Source organism: Mandrillus leucophaeus, unplaced genomic scaffold (assembly GCF_000951045.1).
Source record: "Mandrillus leucophaeus isolate KB7577 unplaced genomic scaffold, Mleu.le_1.0 Scaffold233, whole genome shotgun sequence".
Taxonomy (NCBI): domain Eukaryota; kingdom Metazoa; phylum Chordata; class Mammalia; order Primates; family Cercopithecidae; genus Mandrillus; species Mandrillus leucophaeus.
In genome coordinates this window covers 1,106,136-1,129,483 of record NW_012102399.1, presented here as the reverse complement: position 1 = coordinate 1,129,483, position 23,348 = coordinate 1,106,136, and the positions used below count along the sequence as shown (strand labels likewise).

Genomic DNA, 23,348 nt, shown 5'->3' with positions numbered 1-23,348 from the left:
AAAAAAAGATTTTAATATTTTGAAGAATTGTTCCCGTGAATTGTGAAACATTTGTTTGTAACCATCAGCAACACAGAAAAAGTAAGTTTAGTTATGTTTGTGTGATGGTTAATTTTAGGCTTCGACTTGACTGGATTAAGGAATTCCCATAGAGCTGGTGAAGCATTACTTCTCGGTGTGTCTATGAAGGTGTTTCCAGAAAAGATTGGTGTGTGAGTTGGTGGAGTGAGTGGGGGCCGATCCACCCTTAATGTGGTTGGAGACCATCCAATCAGTTGGGGACCCAGATGGAACAGAAAGTTAGAGAAAAGGTAATTTCCTTACATTCTCTCTCTCCTGGAGCTAGCATGCTTTTCTTCTGCTGCCCTTAGACGTCAGAACTTCAAGATCTCTGGCCTTTAGACTCAGACTTGCACCAGTGGCCCCTGGGTTCTCTGGCCTTGGACTGAAAATTATACCATGGACTTCCCTGGTTCTGAGGCCTTTGAATATACACTGTGCCACACTTCCAGCTTCCCTGGTTCTCTAGCTTGCAGATGGCCTATTGCGGGACTTCTCAGCCTCCATACTTCTGGGAGCCAATTCCCTTAATATAGCACTGATTAATACCGTTTGAGACAGTTGTTGCTTCCTAGAGCTCTGTGGGAGAAAAGGGGAAAATACAAAAAAAGTTTTGGGGGTTATGTTTCCATTCATGTTTCTGTGGATTTCATCAGCCTCTTTTATAGAGTCAGAAAATTCAGTATTCTTAATTATTTGTTTGATTTTTCTAAATTAATTTGCACATTTAATATAATTCTCAATTTTAAATAAACACAACTGAATTTTTTTTCATAGCCTGACAGACATTGGCAACAAATAATAATTAATCTAGAAAAGCAAACAGGCAAGGATATTAAAGTATGAGTCATGAGGGTGTGTACTAACATAAAATATTGCAATTTATTAAAATTAAAGCAATGATAACTAAATAGTGTAGTATTTTAGCCAGATGTACAAACTTCTAGACAGATGTACAAACCAAGAGAATAAGATAATAAATTCAAGAATAACATACACATACATATACTATATATGTTAATATCTGTATGTGAATACATATGTATATATGTATACATGTATATATGATTAAAGGAAGCACCAAATAATATGTAGATAAATGATACTGGTACCATTTATTAGCATTTGAAAAACTCTAAGTCAACACTCTATACATGCTAATTTAAAGTGTCTGATTAATTACAAAAAACTAGCCAAAACAACTGAAAAACTACCAAAAAATGATTTTATACTTATAGAACTCTGAAGTATTAAGCACTTTATAAAATTTGAAATTATAGGTATAGCCACAAAGAAATATATTGACAAATTTGGCCATTCTCCTGGTGAAGAAAAATTAATGTAAAATAAAAAGAATGCAGCCAAAGAAGGATATTTGCAGGAAGTGTTAAGGCTATATAAAGAATTCTTACAAATAGAATAAAATCAGAAATATAGACAAAAGACATTATATATAATTCAGACAAAATAGAGTATATTTTAGTAATTAGAACTCAAACAGGGAAAAAATAATTATTATATCTTCTAGTCAAAGAAATGCAAATTAACAAGGAGGCAGTATTATTAAATCAGATAAATTTTTAACATTCAGACTCAATGTTAGTATTACTGGCAGCCTCAGTGCCCATTTGAATTGATAAATAATAACGTAAATTAAAAACTAGAATTATCTTTCAAACTACAAAAATATTTATTTCTTTTGATACAAAAGCAAATTTCTTGAAACTCTACATATGTAAGTTTTTATTGCAGACTCAGTTGTTTTTAAAAAAATAATTCTGTTTTTCTAATTCCAAAATAAGACAAGCTCTTTAGAGAAAAATGTTAAAAGCCAAGAAGAAAAATAAATTAATAATCACTCAAAATCCCACCATTAAAAATTAACGACACAATTTGGTAAATTAAATTTCCTTAATATTTTCCTAGGTATACAAAATGTTATATCGTTAAGCTCATAATATATAAATTTGTGTAATACAGTTTTTGCTTTACTTTTTATTTTTAAGTCATTAGAAAGTTGGTAAGAATAATTTTAATGATATATAATTCATTCTTGTATATTTCCATGCTTTATTTTACTCTTTCTTTGTAATTGGACATTAAATTACAAATTTTCAACATTTAAACAAATGCATTCTATAGTAACAAAAGTTTCAAAAAAATCCAAAAGTATAATAATATAAGTGGTTAAAACAGAATGAATCAGTCTGGTGCGCGGGCTCACGTCTGTAATCCCAGCACTTTGGGAGGCCAAGGTGGGCAGATCACAAGGTCAGGAGTTCAAGACCAGTCTGGCCAACATGGTGAAACTCCATTTTTACTAAAAATACAAAAATTAATCGGACATGGCGGCGGGTGCCTGTAATCGCCGCTACTCGGGAGGCTGAGGCAGTGAACTGAGGAGGCAGATGTTGCAGTGAGCCCAAGATCGTGCCACTGCACTGGGCAACAGAGTTTCAAAAATAAAATAAAATAAGATAAAATAAAATAAAACAAAATAACATAAAATAAAATAATCCATCCATGATCAAATTAATGAAAACTGCAGTACAATGGAAATAAGCTTATGATACAGTGTCCATCCATCAAATTGCAGCTCAGGGCTTAATTATTTTAAGAAACTTTTCCTAGTACATTACATTAAGGAGATGCTTACCTCACTTTCATTTAATATGTAGAACTTCCTGGCTTGTCCATGCTTTGTAGTTCCAGTTTTACAGTGCCTCTTTTTTAGTTGCCCTGTGGGCACCTCAGGACATGTTAATGGTATGACTGGCTGAGTAAAATCTGCTAATGAAAAGACTGAATAAGAGTAGCAAAGCTTTGCTCATGTTCTCCATCTCTCTCTCTCTCTCTCTCTTTTTTTTTTTTTTCCAGGTAGTGGTTTTCCTTTTTCCTGTTAGTGCCATGTAGGCATACATTAATCATGGTTTTCTGAGTTAGGAACAAATGATTTTCAAAATACACCGCCTTAATTCTATCATGAGGTTCCATGCAGAGAGCAACAGTTCAGTGTGAAGAGTCAACACTGTAGATTATTGACTTCCTATTTGCCTTGGCAGACGGAGCATCAAAGTCAATCTCAAAAATCAGCATTTCCATCAGAAGACATCTCTGATAACAGGTCATAGACAGGCCTGCTTTTATTATTAATGCCAAATTAGAAGAGGAAATAATGCCTAATATCTCACTTGAAAGCAACATTTACTACATACAGCTTAGACCATGAAATTTGGGTTTAACTTCAGCAATAATAATCTAGTATGATAATTTTTTTGTATCTAGCAGTTAGAAGGTCCTAACAAGGTGAAGTTAGACAAGAAGTCTGAAACCATTTTTCATCAAATTCATTTCACTCGTGAATTAATAGGGTAGAAGATCTATGTGTGTTCACTCTCTCCTTTTGCCTGTTTCACCCAAGCATCCTGCAGATGACTGTACTATGTCCTACGCAGCGACACTTTGGCTGCCAAAATCATTTGAGACATCTTGGCTTATTTTGACTGTGCCACAGTCAATCAAGGCATGTACACTTTGCTTGTAACTGTCAACAGAAAGGGCGCCTTGTGGTCACACACGAGGGCACAAGTGACCCAAGTCAAAGGACAAGGAAAAGATGGAATATTTGTTATTTTTGTCAGTCATAAAGAGAAAGATTTTTGCCTTTCTTTTTCTAAAATTATGTATGTCGTTGCTCGGCAGACTTTGAAAGAAAGAGGAAAACTTAAAAATGAAAGAATGCAGAAAACATCATAAACATACTTTTGTTGGCTAGATTTTGCTATTTACAAACTGTTTCACTGTTATCATGACTGTGTTATACAAGCGTGCATGTCAGTTTATGCAGCATGTAATTGTTCCTTTAGGGAAATAGTATCTTCACTTAAGGGTGAGAAGAAAAAACACGATTTTTCTTTCTACAAATAGGCAATGATATCTTGCATGAAAGTATACTTTTTTGTTTTGTTTTCACAATTCATGAACATGTGCATATAGACATACACGCATACATACACAACAGGGACAGACGCAGGCTTAAATTGGTTTGATAACGGCATGGCATTCTCAGTAGTCTGCAACATAGATTACATGCCCAGCTTTATACTCCCAAATTAGTTTCATGGAATTAGTTTTTCCCATACTACTCTTCGTTATAACTTTCATCACTAAATATTCCAGTGGATTATACATTTCGTAAGGAGATGGGATCTTATTCAATGTTGTAGCCCACAATGTAGGAAAAAAATGTTAATCCCATGGTATTTATAAAAAGAAAATTATATTTAATTTTAAATTTTGTTTATAGACTATTTCTTCTACATATAAAACCAAGCTTTTTAAAATTTAATTCTTATAAACTCAACAAGTTCATATAATGTTCTAAATTATATCTCTTCTTTAAAAAATTTCCCTCAGATTTGAGTCTGATTCTTAGAATTTTCAAAATTATATAGGTTTTATTGAAAATATCATTTATTAGTGTAATATGCCAAAAATGTAACTTTTCAAATGGCAAACTGATATATACTTAGAGGCATTAAAATCTCCTATAAATTGATGATAATGATGGGTAATATTTATTGAGTGCTTATACCTGTGCCATTTCACAGGATATTTAACAATCCTCTATTGAGTCATCTATCTCTGTTATTATAATACCCATTGTATAGAAAAAGAACACTAGGCCCGAGAAAGTTAATTAACGGTCTAGGGTCACACCACCATATCAACTGGAGCTAGAATTCTCTCTCTTTTCACTGACCCCAATGCTTCCACTCTTATGTACTTTGCTCTACAGTTTGCTTAATAATATGTGTGTGCCTTTCTGACATCTCTGTCTCCTCCCTAACATGTACTAGCAAACTGCATTTACTATCTTCCTGTTTTTATGGTTACCTAGCGTTTGTCTCAGTGGTTGTAAATGGTTTTCACATAATCTGCAACTCTGATGAGTAACAGAAAAAGGCAATTTTTAATAAAAGCCTTTTTGAATAAAAGCGAATGCAACAGAAATAATAGAAGCAATTATTGATAAAAGTACAGAAAGTTAGGCACTGAATCCTATCCTGAGGGTAAAAAGCAATAATTTCTCTCAAAGTATCATAAGTTTATACTTGATCTTTAACAATGGTATGTAAATACAACAACCACAACTAAGGAATACGCTCTTGGAAAGAAGGACATCATCAATAATTCCTATTAATGTTACAGAAACATGTAATTCAAAATATAATATTTTCACATGGAATACTTGGATTCCACTAAACTTGTGCATCTTTTACAAACCCATTGGTAAAAATCATGCCACTGAGAATGGTGGAGGTCTAGACATCATACCACTGAGACAGACCCTGAAAATCAGACCTGCCACATCCATCATTCTGACAGCTAGCCTGGATTGTCTAACTCCGGATACATCTACTCTTCTTCAGAACCAAGTAGCCAAAGTCAGTTGACTTTGGTCAAGGACGCTTTCTCCTTATTTCTTAACTAGGAGAAGTGAATGAAGGGCTGTTTCTTCCCCATTGAGACAGAGTATATTTTTACCCCCTTGGATTCAAAGAAAAGAACGTTTTTTGCTATGTGACTTTTAGGAAGCAGCATGACAGTGCTCAAATAGAAGACTGAATCCCATCTCTAGTACTTATCTGCTCTATGAACGTGTGCAAGTGTCTTAAAACCTCTCTATGACTCAATTTCCTTTTCTGTAAAGTGGGGATAATAATAGTACCTACCTCAATGGGGAACTATGTGGATAAATGTGGCCATTTTAGTAAAGCACTTATCACCATGCCTGGTACATGGTGAGCACTCAATGAACATTAACTTTGCTTCCCAACAGTCAGCAATGTCTAAAATGGTGGCTGAAAACATTGGTGTGCTTATTTCCCATAGAATTCAGCGGTCTTGCTCTACTGACTTTCATCTGCCAAACTCTTAGTAAATGAACTGCTTCATTTCATGCTGAACATTCCAACTAGGCCCCTTCCCTGTGATCCTCCAAGGAAGGAGAGGATAATGACTAGACACAGAAAGGTATCCTGGTGAAACTAGAGGATATTATGCTAAGTGAAATAAGCCGGGCACAAAGGGGCAAGTACTGCATGATCCCACTTACATAATATATCTAAAGGAGTCAAATTCCTAGAAGGAGAGGGTAGAATGGTGGTTACCAGGGACTAGAGGGAGAGAGAAGTGGGGAGTTGGTTTTTAATGGATGTACTCAGTTATGCAAGAAGAAAAAGCTCTAAAGACCTATTGTACCTCATTGTGTTTATAGCTAATACTGTACTGAACAACTAAACACTTGTTAAGAGGTTGTATTAATCCATTTTCACACTGCCGATAAAGACATACCTGAGACTGAGTAATTTATAAAGTAAAAGAGGTTTAATGGACTCATAGCTCCATGTGGATGGGGAAGCCTAACAATCATGGTGGAAGGTCAAAAGCACTTCTTACCTGGCTAGACGAGAGAGAATCAGGGAGGGCGAGAGAGAATTAGGGAGCCAAGCAAAAGGGGTTTCCCCTTATAAAATCATCAGATCTCAAGAGACTGTTCACTACCACCAGAATAGTATGGGAGAAACCGCCCCCATGATTCAATTATCTCACACTGGGTCCCTCCCACACACACACAAATTATGGGAGCTACATTTCAATATGAGATTTGGGCGGGGACACAGCCAAACCATATCAGAGGTTAAATCTCATGTTAGGTGTTTTCTAACCACAGCAAAAGAAAAAAATAGAAATAACGAAAAAAAAAGGAAGGAAGAAGGAAAAAGGAAATGAAGGAAGAAGGAGCCTGAGCTGGTATCCCTCCAATTCCTGGGCCAAAAGTAGAAGTATGCGCTTCAAATGCTTTCCATTTGTTTTTATTAAATCCGTTTAAAAAATGAGAGACCCAAAAGATACTTTCAAAACCTACATTAGAGTTAAAAGTTATCTGACACTTTGAGCTAGATTCTCCCAATCTGTCAGCTGCTGTCTGTTAGAGAAATTTTATGCCCTGAAACAGTTGGGGCACACAATAATTCCTAAGTGTGACTTCCAGGAACACCTACTTTACACAATACCAGTATTAAGCATCTAAACTCCTAAGCTTTAAAATACAAAAATAATCCAATCAACACAATGAAGATTTTAAGGGAGCTGTGACTCCAGTAATTTCAAAGTTATGTCATCTAATTGTATAACATCCTCATCTTTTCCTGAACATTTATTTCTCAGATTAAATGGAAGTATATAAATTGGTATGTGGGATTTGGAAAAATAATTTGTGGTTCTCCTAAATATAAATGGTAACACTATAAGCTATTATAAAAAAAAAATTAAAGGGGGCAGCAAAGAATATAGTCACAAGAATTAGAAGTGCATAGCAGAATAATTACAAGTTTATGTAATGCATTCTGTCATTTCTCATAATACATGGATGAGACTTCTCATAGAAAAAAGTCTATAAGCACATTTGCTCACAATTTTAGTCCTAAATTTAGTAAGGGAGTGTCTTCACTAGCCTTATAAAGTCAGAGGGAAACAGCTCTACCCTTCAAATAAAGATCATGGTGATTAAACACTTAAAAAGCGAAGAAGTCGGGTAGCTTTAAGTTGACCAATGTAGGTAGTCTTTGATGGTTTATTTTTTTATCCTTGAATACAAATACAAATGTTAAAAAAGACAAATATTTTGAATGTCTTCATATGCAGATTTACTGTGACGTCTCAAAATTTTTAATACTATTGGACCTTTTATTTTTTGATATATTATAAAACATCTTCTAATGTGATATGATTTATTGCTGGAAATTAAATTTTAAGGTATTTCAGAAACATAAATAAATAAGGTAAATTAATTTTAACCTAAAAATATTAAATAGAATATTTGCAAATCTAATATCAGCATAGTTATTAGAATATGTTTAAAAATAGGCATGTACATTTCCATACCTATCAAACACTTAATAAAAGATGACTCCTCAGGACAATTTGCAAACTGGTTTCATCTAGATATATGTTGGTGTAAATCAGGAACTTTCAGTTCACCATGTTTCTAAACAAGTATGCCATAATCTTTGCTAGCTCTGTTTCCATGAGGCCATCATAAATCTACCACACTGTACTGTCTTCTCAGAATGCAGTCAAAGATTCAAGTACTTGAGAGTATAGAGAGCTATACATACAGCAAGTCTATCTTCCTAGTCAGTAATCTCAATCACCTGTGGGACATATTTCATTTTAACAAAATCTTAATAGAAATCCCCTCATCATGTGTAAAAGCTAACCCTTTATTATTATACTTTATTGAAAAAGACCTTTTCTATTACCCTAGACAAATGAAATAGGAATGGACAATCTTTTCAATGTATACACATATGTGGTTTGCATACAATGTCTACTAAATTAGCCAGGATGGACTATAGTGAACTAAATGCAAACCTTGATTCAAATGGCATAAAACATTTTTCTTGATTTGCCACTGCTGATATTTAATTTGCTTTGATCTAAACCTGCTAACATTATCCAAGTGGATGGAACAACTAAGATTCATTATTATGGATTTACTTTTAATACTGAAGGTGTCTGTTAAAAGAAAAGTAAAATAAACGAATAAAAATACTTAATTTTCAGTCTTCAAACTTAAAATACTATACTGAAACCAGAAAAAAAAAATTAACCTGTTCCTTTTTTGGAATTATACTTTATAGTTTTGTATTTATTGAATGCATTCATAGGCTCCCTTAGGATGTGAAATGTATGGAAATATATGTGCATTACTAAAGAAAGAACTAAATTTATTCTTTCCCCACATCATGCTCTTCTTTGCAGTAGAGGTTTTTAATTCAATACAGAGCTAGAATGAGATGGAGCCAATTTCCTGGTCTATATGTGTGACAAATGCTGAAAGTGGCACAAGATTAACAAATTAGTTGAAGTATAGATCTTAAAAGATTTTTTTCTGTGTCTCTAAATCAAAATTCATACTTTATTTGAAATGAAGCCTTCTTCATAATTCAATAATGAATAAGGATATTTTATTTCTTTGTACTTAAGATGAAAAATGAAATATATGACAACATCCTAGCCACTTTTTAAAGCAAATGTTTTATTTGTAGGAAAGCTTATAAAATTGTATATCTGGAATATGAAATTAGTATAATTATTTAGTATCTTAGATTAATAACTACAATGTATAGTTTGCTAGATCTGTAAAATTACTTTCAAAATAGGTAGTTATTCTCAAAATAAAAGCACAAAATGAAAAGCAGAGGTATCATTTATTTAAATCTGTATTTTCATGGTTAAAAATATGCTTAAAAGGAAAAGTCCTAGACAAATATACTTGCTTTTCTAATAACATTTGTTAGCTTGGTTCTAAGTAAAAACTATCAGGCTTGGCTGTTTTACCTAACCTCAGAATCGTGTACTTGATATAATCCAGATATCTAACACCAAACAATAAAAACATCTGCGACAATAAAAGCATGTAACAGTTGTGGAATTGTTTAATTTGGGAGAAATGGCTATGTTTAATAATCACATGTGCATGAATTGATTTCTCCTCTTCGTCAAGAAACTTACATTTTGCGAATGATTTTTTTAAAAAATCAACTTAGGATGTGAAAAGCTTTATAAAAGATATTCTGAAATACGTGTTTTGGAATTGGCTCACTCATTCCGCTTTAGAACCTTGTCATGGTCCACCTGTTTTGCTTGGGCTTAAATTATATAAAAATAACAGCATTTTAAAGCAAGCACAATCTTACTTGTTGTACCCAAACATGATAACACGCTTAAAATTCAAGAAGAGCTCTATGCAGGTTGTACCTCTCAGTCACCCAATCTCCTTTCACATATCTGTTCATGTTGACAGACTATGTCATAATACATCAACAGAAAGATCAGCACAGAAGAACAAAATTTCATCACCTGACAGCAAGAGGAAAACTGATTTTCAGTATTAAGTGTGTAAAAATATACCATTAACTCACTTCCAATAAGTCTACTAGCTTTTAAAAATAGGGCATCTGCTATAATCACAAATATATGCTAAGGCAATTAGGTTTATGTCTTTGGTGTCACCCTTTGACTGACAGCCTATTTTCATTTACACTTTTATATGATTTTTAACTCTATTTTGGAAGCAACTTAGATAATTTTTAAAAAATAATTTCTTAATGAGGCATGTAGTTCTATGCATGTAAAAATATATCTACCAAATGTTTTAAAGACAGTCTTTCTTAATCATGAGCAGAAACCTACTGACCATTGAAATAGAAATGGGTATTTAAGCTTCTGATAAAAGTTAGGTATCTTTTATATGCAATATCTTGCTCTGTTGTGTATGGCTTTCAGTAGAAATTTAACAATATCTGTAATAAATAATGTCTTTTGCAGCCTAGGACATCATCTGTCACTTAGGCTTTAATTTTGCCCCTGTTTGAACACCCTACAACATATGCACTTCTCTTTTGTCTATTATCCTAGAGTTGTGCTATTCCCAAATATTGACATCATCTACTTTTATCAGCATTAACTGCTCTGCAGCTTCCCAGGCTCATGCTCAGCTCTATTTCTTCCTATTGATTATCTTCCTCACTCCAGCAGGTAGCTAGCCAGCGAGGCTGTCCTGAGAAATAGCTTCCAATGACTTTATACGCACAATTTACACGGAATTGTTTAAAGAAGATATTAGCCTCAATACAAATCAGTGAACCTCATTTAGTCAATACTGCACAATTCCGCTGTTGGCACCCTGTCACATGTTCGTCTTCACAGTCAGCTGCCGTACCCAATCTGCACATTAGCCATAGTATTTAGTTTCATATTAAAATGAAGCCAGATTTTTTCACTTTTGCTTTTCTTTTTGAAATCTTTTCAGTATACTTTTTTACATCACCTCACTGAGCCATGTGATAGTAATATATTTTGAAATATAAAAACTTGAGATTAAATGTTTGATTTTTGACAGTGTTCTTAAATATAATAAATTCAAAAGGAAATACTGTTAAGTTAAAATGGAGTGTTTTTCATTAAGTCCAATCAAATGGTAGACAACAAAGGATCTTTTATTTGAGAATATGAAGTGAAAATGAAAACCAGAAAACCTTTACTAAGAAAAGGTCCAGCTAAATTATGTTGGAAGGAGGTCTCCAGATTGAGCCTGGGTGTTTCTTTTACTCAACGTGAATTAAACTAAGATATGCTCTAAAGAAATATCTTACAAAGAAACAAAACTTATGCTTTTTGGAGATGAAAATAAGGTCTAAGAACAGTTGACTTTGAAAATAATTCTAAAGAAAGATCACATATGAAAAAAATTGCCACAGCATCTGATCTTTTCTTATAATCATAACAGGGAAATGTTTAGAGTAAAGTAATGCTAGTCCCTTCTTTCTCTCCTATGGCAATGCTGTAAAATTCTAGAAGGAGTGTTTATATTTCAGAATTGCTCCTCCTTAAACTACTGGTTTATGAGAGTTAATGAAATGATATCCAAATGTTGAAAAAGGAAAAATCCAAATGAAAATCTAAATGTGAACTACAATGAATAACTAAGCAATATAATGCTACTCTGAATGTTTGTGCATCTATTACAAAATGAACTGCAATACATTAAAATTCTTCAGTGGTAGTGTAATATATAAGTGAAGGTTTACATATAAAAGCTTTAGCTATCAAAAAAGGATCATTATAAAATATCATCCTAAACGTTTACTTGAAAATATCATTAACATCTTAGAATACATTCTGAAAGTTGTTATTACACCTATTTGCATATTTTTGTAAACCGAAATAGGTAAGAATAAAGCACACCGATCAAAATAGTCTATTTGTTATTAAATGTATCCTCTAGCTTTAGTGGCTGAAGGGCAGAAAGACTTGGGGAACATGAGAAGCAGAGAAAATAGTAATTCTAGTTTTAGAGATTTTTAAGGTCTGTATATATCACATTTTAACTAAAAAGCACCAATTGAACAAAATGACGATTTTAATAAAAAGTGATAGTAATAGCAGCATTTTGAAAGTTAACATACAATAAAAATTATATAATAAATAATTATAAATATCTCAAGATTTTCTTTCTTTTTCTATAAGATGCTAACAGTGATTTTTGTTTGACCTTTGCTTTCTTTTCTTTTCTCTTTAAATAGCTTTAGTTAAGCCCAGGCAGAAAAGACATGCTAAAAGATGGGCAGACTATCTTGACCATACATCTTCTCACACATTTACTGCAAACTGACACTCATACAACAGTGTTTTTACTTTTTTATAATCACAAAGATTCAACAAAGAACAATTCAGGTACCAAGGGAAAATCACACTCCAGGAAAAAGAGAAATGTTGTCACTGCACATTCAAGCTGCATAAATACAGGTATGGCAAAAATAATTGTAATATTTGTGTGATAGCATACAAAATAAGTCAATGATCTAAATATGAAAGGGTTTAGGTGTAGTTATGTATATGCATTCATGTATAGAAATATTACATGTAATGCACAAATATAAATTCTAGCCGAACCTAAAATGCACAAACATTATTAGGCTTTTTCAGTTTAAAATATATTTTGATTAACATGTATCTATATATTAAGAACATTTCTACCAACTATGCTAGTCCATTTATCATGTGATATTCTTATATTAAATAAAGTTGCTTGCTTTATATATTGACAAACATAAGAATGTTCTCAGTAATGAAAATGTAAGCACAAACAATGGACACAAGATAGGTATTTAAAACTAACAGCAAAATAGTTAAAGATTTCAGAGAAATAAAAATGCTAATATTTTCCCCAAAAAAACTTTCCAAATTAACAATAACGCTTTAAGTGTAAGTCAATGTTGATTTCAATTTATGTCAAAACATGAAACTCTCAAATAATAATATTCCATGATAACTTTTAAAATAAGCTAATTTTTTTAAATATTTTGTTTTAATTAAATTTCTAAAAGAGAAAATTATTTTTGTTTTCTCAGTCCATTAAGACCTATCTATAGAAGAAAACATGATGCTAAACCTAAAATTGTTATAAACTTTATAAATTTTCATATTTATGATGCATATTAAAGATTAACATTAAAGATCTATAGTGACCACCTGCATAGATTACCAAGACATTGCAAAAAAAAAAAAAAAAAAAAAAAAACATGTGTATCATTTCACTGCATTAGTTTTACTAGCAAAGTATTCTGGACAGATTCCAGAAATTTCAAATAAATATCTTTTTCATAAATATTTTGATGTGTATGATCTAGTCATAAAGACTATTTTACCGCCAAAAATTTAAAAGCATATTGAATTCTATGAGATTATCCTTTCTAGAAATGTAAACTTAATGTATCTAAAGTAAATACACACACAGGAACACACATACACACACAGACATTTTGCCAAGAGACATTCTGTTTTGATTGTTAAAGTGAACTGAAAATGAACACATTAAGATGATTAATGCATTGTCATTTATGTAATTATGTAGCTTAAAAATACATAATCATTTCAGTTAGCCCTAATTTTACATATTTAACAATACAAGTATTGTCATTATTAATTTTTATAAAGTGAAAACATTTTAAAATATTAGCTAACACATTTCTATTCAAATTCTAAGACAGTGTTACTTAAAAATATACAATCAAACTAGATAGCTAATTGGATTTATTTCACAATTTTTAATTTGATTTTTCTATATAGAAAAATATGTATAACAAAGTACAATATTAAAGAAATTAATTTTAGCCTTTTTATAGAGTATTTTTAGACATCTATTACCATCTATAGAAAACACAGATATATCATACATGCATATATATGTTTGTGTGTTATGTATGCTATTTATGTATTTTGCACAGAGAAGAAAAACATTGTCATAATCTAGAATAAATAAAGATGTATGTGTATGTCTCTCTGTGTGTGTGTGTGTGTGTGTGTGTGTGTGTGTGTGTGTAGAGAGAGAGATGGAGAAAAAAATTGGTACCTTACAAAAAAGTTAAAGGTGGGATATTCACATGTTTGAAAATTAATCTAAGGGTATTATGTTATCATATAAACATTAATAATGATTTATCTCTCTTTCTCTTAGTGTTTGGAGGGTGTGTGTGTGTGTGTGTGTGTGCTCACTAACAAGAAAGTGGATATTTGAGATTAAGGGAAAAGATAACTGTATGGAGACCTAAAATAAGGCACTTTGGTTAAAATTACTAAATTAAAACTTAAATCTATTGGGGTTTACTTTTCCAAAATATGAAATATTGAACCTATAAAACGGGCATTAGAATTACACTATATTTGGAAGATTTTCTCTTGAAAACTTTCCCCACGTAAATGCTTTTATCAATACTACCATATAGTACTATAAAATATTCTTAAGGCATGTATGAAAATATCATGAAATGAACCCAAAAGTTTCATCTTGCATCACAAAGGTGAAGAGTGTTAGTAAAGACAAAATTCCTTATCATTTGATTCTGCTATAACTGTTTCAAGCCTCCTACTGTAATGCTTTTTATGTATATCATTTGTTGGTCTTCCAAATTTGTCCTTTTCTCAATATTCTAGGGCTGAAAAAAATAATATAACACTACATGTCAAGAATTTACATAGCTACCTAAGAGTTAATATCTTGGCCATCTTTAAGACTATGCATTTAGTTATAGCCTCAGTAATGTCAGTGTTACAGCATTCAAGTGATGCTATTAAAGGACACCTTATTAATAAGTGGGCATCTTACTACGACCTGACTACTTAGATTTCTGAAGCCATATACACACACACACACACACATGCACACACATATTTGTATAAAAACCACCTTATGTAAACTCTTCATCCCCATGAGGGTAGCAATAGTGTCTGTTGTCACAAAGTTGACAAAAAGCAGTACACAAAAAGTTGTATGTGATTATCAAGTAGACATATTCATTTCCTAATTCCCAGACAATTAGTAAGGATAAAACTATACCTTCAGACGCCTCGCTTCTAATGCTAAACTAATGACACAACAGAATCAAAATACGTTAGGAGTGGGGGAGGGGAGATTGAGAGCCAAATACCTTTTTTGAGGCTCCACAATGGGTTGAGGGCCTAATTATTTTTAAGTATAATCCAACCAACCTCTTCTCATGCTTAGCTGCACTGAGTGACACTATTTGTGATGCCCAGTGTGCTGAAACTGAGCAGGTTGCTGTCAGTTTAAAAATGACTATAATAAAAGTGACCATGAAGATGGATCTTGTGATTTTGCGTTTCTAATCAGTCATCTGTGAAGAACACTTTTGCTTTGATTCAGCAGACTGGTGACAGCCATGATTGATAGTGCACGAGGATAAAAAAAAGGTTATTAACTGTCTTACTATTAAGCTCAATGTATTACCCCTCTAGGTGCATCTCATACTTTAAGTTAAAGTACTTACTCAGGTAAGGTCAAGAATGAACTCTATGGAGATGGTATCCATCCTGTTGAAAACGAGTGAGGCATCCTTGTATTGATTTTTTTTTTTTTTTGTAGCATTTAAGCTATGTGTAATTCTACTGTCTTATTCATTAGTTAAAGGATAGAAATTTCATCCTTCTAACAGCATACATATGGAAAGTACTAAAGGTGTAGAAAATAGCTTTAAATGTAAAGATTTGAATGTAGAGATAACTAGCAACATGTGTGTGGCATATACATGAATCCATATTTAAACAGATGGTCATATATTATACAACCTATGAAGGTACTTTTAATGGTAAACACTAAAATTGATTTATAATTAAAAAATAAGTATCTGTGTTGTAAATGCAAAAAATTGTTTCAATTCTCAATCATCCATAAATGGCAAGTTCATGATAAAGAAAAACTTAAGAAAAATTCAAAGGATGTCTTAAAATACCTAGGCGTTTGTTTTGGTTTAAATTCTTTAATTTATTAACTTCATCTCATTTTAATTTTTTAAAATTGGAAATATTAACATAGAAATGAACACTTGAGTGACAGCATTCTTAAATAGCATACTATATACAAACACATACACGGATAGTATTATAGATCCCGAAGTATTTAAAGTTTTCCAGTAACTGAGGATATGCCATTAAAAGAAATAGTAAAACATTAAATGTCACCATATTTCCTGTGCTCATTTATTATTACAAAAGCCAAAGTATACTGAAATTTTTTGAACATTTTTTTAAAACTTATTGTTAAAATATTTTAAATTTACAAATGTAGTTTCAGGAGATAAATTAAACATATGCATTTTAATTTTAAATTACAGTATTATGTTTCTTCATATGTTTTCCACTGTAAACACTAAGCACATGTTAAATGTAATGTGAATTAGCCAAAAATATTTAAGGACATCAATACCTTGGCATTGAGGTAGCCATTTAAACAATAACCAAATCTCAGCTCTATGTGCTTGGCGGTTCCTCACTGAGCAACTCTGCACAGTAGCGCAGAATAAGAAAATGTTACCAGTATGACATTAGAGTTTCAATGCAGGAAAAATTGTATTATGTCCAAAAGTTTTTTCTAGAATATCATGGCCTGTTTCTCCAGTGCCAGTAACTATGCCCATTTTGGGTCTATAATAAATTATATTTTGAAAATATACTGTTTTAATATTGGGACCTATCAACAATGAAATACAGAGAAAGTAAGGAAATGAAGTTCAAGATTTCATTGAATTTTTCTTTATAGCCTGAAACATTGGCTCTCCATCCTACTCTGCTTAATATTGCAATTGCTGCTTTTAAAAGCCTTTCTAGTTCTCTAGCATTTCATGTATGCCAAGTACAATTTAAATACTTACACATTGAAACCCTCTTCATAAAAATGTTAGATCAATATAAAAATTGTTTATTTAATGAATCGTGTTTATGTGGAGTGGACTTAAGTGTAGATTTTATAATTCATACAAGATTTCCTCAATAAGACAAGTTACCTTTGTTATTAAATGAATTTTCCTTTCTGTCCTATACAACTTCAGCAGGCAAACTTGCATTCCAAAATTTAGAAATCATGACGAGATAAGTGACCAAGGGGGTGTTTGGTCAATGATAGCATTCTATATTCTTGTACAAATATTTGTCAAAGGTTTCACAATGAAATTGTAAGTTAAGAAATATGTTGTGTGTTTCTCTAAAATATTGTTTGCTTTTAAAATAAAAAAAGAACGATGCAATTCCAATCTATCTCATGGTAATTTACACAATGCTCTGAAATGTTAGTGAAATGCCCAACTTCCTCCATCTGCCTAATTCAAAATGTCTTAAGGAAAATGAGGAAATACAAAGGCTAGGTAGGCCTTAGAGGAACACACACATTTCCTGGTGTCCTCTGTTTCTTATGGAATCAGGATCTAGAACACACAGTACACGCAACACACATTTTATGAAAGAACAAGGCAAAGACGATTTCAGGTAAAGTTTAGGTAATCTCCAAGGTAGTCAATTACCATTACCATAAATGAAATTAAAGTTGAGCAGACTCCAACAGTGGCAGACAAGAAAATTTTAAAATGCAACATCTTCCTTTATCCTTTTGGAACTCCAGAGCAACATCTTCCTTTATCCTTTGGCGCTCCAGAACAGAATGTTGCATTCATGTTCAAACAAATAACAGAACTGGCAAACACACACACACACACACACCCCTTGTTTGTGCAAACTCCTTCCATTTAGTTTTGAGCCTATCGTGACCTGTTTTCATAGACTGCTGGAATACAAGGAATCTTTAGTTTACAGTTTCTAAGACTTGGATTCCTTTTGGTTTAAAACTCTCTTCTGCAGTTCCTCCAAGCCTATATGCATCTCTCCTTCTCCTCCCTTTCTCCTCCAGAACCTACTAGGGCACATAAGATAGGGGTATGGACTGGGTGGTGCACATATGTGTAGCCAGAACGTGGAGATCGGCAGCTGCTGTCCACTCCCAGACTGTGTACCTGAGCGCAGTGGCCACTCTGCTCTTCCGCCCAGCCCACTCCTGCCTGCAGTGTTGCTGCTGTCACGCCAGCCGGTGATTTGATAGGCTTGTCGGGTTGCCATGGTGTTGACTTCTTGCCTCTGAGGAGCTGCCCAATGACTGGAGGTCTGGGATTAAAGCGGGAAGAGGCAGCGGCCACAGCGAATTTCAGCGGCAGCTGCAGCAGCTAGAAACAAGAGGCAAGAGGACGAGGTCTTTAGGTTGCGTCCCCCTCCTGCAGTCAGGGCTGCTAGTGAGGGAAAGAGAAGAAAGGTTGCACAGTTGAAATGGTGACCACTCGAAGTCAGAAGATACAAGCGAGGGCTTTGAGACCCGCTCAGGAACAACTCATGAGCAATCAGCACGCGCTGAGAGGAACCGTCTTCCAGAATTCGTTATTATTCACATTAGACATTACTGGAGTGGGTGGTGGGACTGAGAGTAAAAAGGTGTTAAAAGGGACCTAAGTAGTTGATACATTTCCCCCCACACCCTACCGTTCATTTGGGCAACGAAATAATTTGACAGATGTAAAGGCGAACTTTATATCATGGAAACTGACTTAACTCCAAGAAGCGAAAGTGCAATTAGACAGCAACCGAGTACAAGAAAATAGTTGCCTTGGACGGAGGCTGGTGGGGCGGGGGGTGAGGGGGCGGGGAAGTCAGAGAGTGCATGTGCAATGCACAACCCCAGACGGAAATTGTAAACTAGGAAATGAAAGGGAAAGAAACCGCTTCTGTTATAAATTAGTAGGTAGGTGAAGGTTATGCAAAGAAGAAAAGGGAAAGTAAAGCTGTTAAAAGAATAGAATAAAACCCCTGGGAGTTCCACTCGAAATCCCCCTTTACTCCCCAATCCAAAGGGAGTAGTAGGAGGAGAAAAAAGCGCATTCTGGTGTGATGAGAACTCTCTGGAATGTCTGGAGGAGAGGATAGAAGTGCGAGGGTAAGAAGACCCGGGTGCTAAATAAATCGCAGGAGAGATAAATGGGGGAGGGGCAGGGTAGGAAAGAAATAGTCCGCGATTCACCCAAGGGACTAGGAGATTCAGAGAGATTCCAGCAGAAGGAAAGGAACAGAAGTTCAGGCTCCCAGCGTAAGGAAAGGAGGAAACGACAAGAATCCCTAAGAGAAAAAGAGGAAAAAGGTGTGTGCTGCTGAGGCGGGCCGTGGGAAGACAACCACAGTCAACTGGAAGGAGCCAAAGTCAGGCAGCAATTACTAGGACTTCGGCCAGAGAGGGCAGAAGATTGTGTAGACAGGCGGTCAACCAGAGCAGCGCGGGGCAAGACTCACGAGCGCGAAGCCAGGTGCCGCGCCGTCCGCGCCCCGGCTCCAGGCGACGCAGGGACTTTGCTGGCAATGAGAAGGGCTGCTCGACCAGTCTGCCGGTGTCACGATTCCCCGCGAGTAGCAAGCACACGCCTCACTAACTACTTTACAGCCACTTCCATTGATTTTCTTTAACAAATAAACATAATACCCGTTACAGCAACACTTCCTCTTGCTGCCGCAGCTAGAATGCCATAAGCTCTAATGACTGCATTTCTCCGGACAGCAGTTTTCACATCTCCAAATAAATCGTTTTCCTTCACTTCAGGTTTGGAGAGGCTAGTCCTCGTCCTTCTCTATAATTTGGGAATCACCTTTAAGAATAGGTAGAAGACAAGTCCAGACACTAGTTTGTAAATCTGGTAGGGCTCACTCTTATTTGCATATTAATTTTGCTTATAAGAAGTAACTCAATTTGGGAGGGAACCGCCGGCAAAGAAATCGACTCCTTTACGTCTGCAGGGAAATCAACATTAGTTCGGCAGGCACACCTAAGCTACTGCCCTCGAGTTGTCTCTTCAAATATTCCTTTAAAAATAAAGTATTTATTTTAAAGTAGCCCCCCTTCAAACGCCCGTTTCTGCTGAGGTTCTTCCATACATGTCAAAGGGTTGTTGAATTATTCATTATTGTAATTACTATCATCATTGTCATTATCCCTTTCCATGTGGAAATAATTTTATTATCGTAATTTGATATCTGAAGAATTTCCTGTTAGTCGTTTGATAATCATTTTTTTCTGCTGAAAAGAAAAGTTTTGTTTATAAATGAGATAGAGAAAATGTTTTAAATGCTTTGATGTTTGCTATAGATTTCCGTTTATCTAATCGATCGGAATGCCAATAAAATCGATTAAAGGTTTAGTGTTTTACAAACAACCATTTTGTGCTTTTTGATTTTACGTTCAGAATGATTTTAATAAAGCTAATGCTTTCCTTTAACATTCTCCCTTGGAAAAAAAAAAAAACCTAACTCTTCATCGTTTTTCCTTTTATTATTAGAAATTGCCACTTAAAATTCTCTTAATAGGAAAATAAACAAAAAGTATAAGCAATGGCTGAAATGGTTTAAATTTCATTCTCTTATTGCTCAAGGTATTTAAATAAAGCCCTTTAAAATCTTGGTGAATTATATGCGATCATTCAGTGATTGCGGAATATTAAATTAAACTTAGATAAATCCGCATTGAAGGAGGCAGCACCCAATCCTGAATTTATTTCCCATTTTCTCTAACAGCATCACTGCGCTCCTCTCTTTGCAATGACAATGTGCCAAATCTGGGCATTTTGAAAACATTTTCCATATGCTTTAACAGGGGACTGATAGACAAAGAAGAAAAGGAGATGATCTTTTTGCTCTGAGGTATATTTTCTTTAACCTTTTTCTCTTAGACTTTAATTGATAATCATTTTAAAGGAAAAGTTTGAAAATCATTTAATGCATTTTTTTTTTTTGGCTTTCACCTTTTTCTATCTTGTCATTTATTTCTGAATTGGTGTTTTGTTTATAATTTAATGTAAAGCTACCATTCCTGTACCTTGGTAAACCACATTTTCTTTCAAAATCTTTGATTCATTTAGTTTCTGCTAGTTGTCTTAAGTAATTAAAGATAAAAACAATTATACATTTTGTAACTTAGAGCAGATGGGTTGTTTTGTTTTTTGTTTTGTTTTTTGTTTTTTTGCTGTAGGATTTAATAGTTCTCTTGTATCTAATATTTAGGGACATTACATATAGTGGTGGTGGCTTTTCTTCAGCTGTAAATATCTGCACATTTGTCTGAAAATGTGGGTGTTTAGATGAATGCAATGTCATTTTAAAATAATTTTATTTGGTGGCCAGAGTTTAGTATACTGTCTATACAGCACTTCATTGACTAGATATAGATGCCTTTAGGTCTAAAATATCACTTTATCTTCTGCTCAATGAAATTAGTTATTCTGTCTCTGTGTGTGTGTGTGTCTGTCTGTATCCTCTCTCTCTCTCTCTCTCTCTCCCTCTCTCTCTCTCTCTCTCTCTCCCTCTCTCTCTCTCTCTCTCTCTCTCTCTGTCCTTTCCCATTTGGATCTTGTCTTGGAGCTCTTCGCCAGACAGAATGTAACATTTCCTTTGGATACTCTTGCTGGAAATATCTCCATATATATTTGAGGATTGTGTGATTGTGATCTTGGTTTTTGGTGGTGTGAAAATGTATGTGTGTTGTGGGGAGGAACGTGATAAGGGGTCCTCATTAATTTGCATAAAGGCTGTGGAAGTGCTTATGAAGTTAGTGAACTGCTATTGTTTGGGGAGAGTCCTGTCTGATTTGTTTATAAACACTGGGCTGGTTGCTTAGAGGGAAAAGAGGTCACAGCACTGTCTGAGCTCTGACCTCTGAAAGGCCAGAGGGCATCTGACTTTTCTCTTTCTTCTCCCTTTCCCTCCTCTCCTCCCTTAATTCTTCCTTCCTCAAACCTTCTAGCCCCTCCCTCCTTCTCCCTTCCTTTCTTTACCTGTGTCTAACTCTACATAATGACTCCCCTTCCCCCTAAAAGGTCAGAATCCCCAAGAGAGAAAAAAAAAAAAGCTAAAACATTTACTCCAAAGTAAAAGCCAAAAGTTGACTTTAATCCAGAAAGAGAGAAATACACATGGATATAGAGGTGCAGAGACCTCAGAAACCCGGGAACAAAAGGGGGACACTGCTATGCTTTTTAAGAAAAAGAAGAAGACCATAGAGGAGATAAGAGTGTAGCTGGAGGAGGGGAGGGATTCAGGGAGGAATTTAACTGCCCACAAATACTACACATATATATACACACTCAAAATGCCTTTCCCTTTTGAATTGGATTTCCACTAGCTCACTCCCTCCATCAAAGAAAGTGTCCATTCTCAATGTTAGGTCATATTTTAAGACCCCCGCTTTTTTGTTAGTTCTTTAAAAATATATACCTCGTTCTGTATAGAAAGCTTGGGATCCCTCATCACACACAGAGCCACACAGACACATACACCCCACTATTTCTTGAATTATTTCACAATAAATATGTGTGTATGACACCTTCCAAAACAAGTCCTGCATCTTTCCATTCATTGTCAACTCCACATCCCTCCCTTGCACAAATACCCCCCAACCCTGTCACTCTCCTCACCCCCCTACACACACAGTGACAAATATTGGTATCAGGCTTAAGTGTGTTTTGGAAAAGGGTTGCTAACTTAAACAAAAATGTTAGTTAACACACCGCCTTTGTTAAATAGCCCCCGGGGGGAGAAGACCCAACAAAAAGAGAAGAGGAGGAGGGGGACTGAGGATCTGAAAGTGTCTGTGGTGATATAAAGAGTTCCTAACGCTGAAATCTTGTAATACCTCGTTTCAAACTGAGCTCATCTATAGACCCCGGAAGCGCGGTCAAAAGACTGGAAACCTTTTTCCCCTTGGGCTGGAGATGTTCTTGAGCTGGAGGGACATTGGGGAGAGGGAGGAGGGGTATTTATTAGTGAATTGGTGAGGACAGGGTGGGAGAAGGACAGAACAAACAGCTGAAAACTCATTAGACCGATTGTGAAGAGTGTCCTCGGAGTGGATTTGGGAAATAAAATACGCCGAAGAAAAAGGCCAGAAGTGGAAATTACCTTTTGTCTCAATGTTAATTACTCCTTGCCTCCAACACTCAACACCTAACCACCTGGTATTCCTTTTTGGTTCTACCCTAACTCGGCGCTCAGTGTCAGGGTCCGAGTGCTCTGCAGTGGATAAGGCTGGCCTGGGGTTGCCCTGTAAAGTGTTGAAGAGGCTATAGGGAAAGTTCTTAGTGCGGCAGGGAAACCTCTGCTCCTTTCACTTTGAAATAAAAAGTGACCCAACGTTCCGTGAGGGCGGCGGCGGGTTCGCGCAGAGTTTAGGGACAGTGGAATGGGGGTGGGGCAGGGAGTGGGAGTCAGGGTCAAAGGTGGATGGCAAGGCGTCCGCAGAGACCCAGGAGGAGCAGCTGGGTTTCCTGACGCTGGGAGCCGAGATGTAG

General features: G+C 34.9%; 1 long non-coding RNA gene across 1 annotated transcript in view; it reads right to left on the bottom strand.

Annotated features, from left to right (window-relative positions):
• LOC105541096 overlaps nucleotides 1-23,348 on the bottom strand; it is a 76,362-nt gene that overhangs the window by 47,813 nt on the left and 5,201 nt on the right. Inside the window, exon 2 of the long non-coding RNA XR_001006297.1 lies at nucleotides 17,991-18,197. This is a non-coding gene — a long non-coding RNA (uncharacterized LOC105541096). The remainder of the gene's footprint in view (nucleotides 1-17,990; nucleotides 18,198-23,348) is intronic.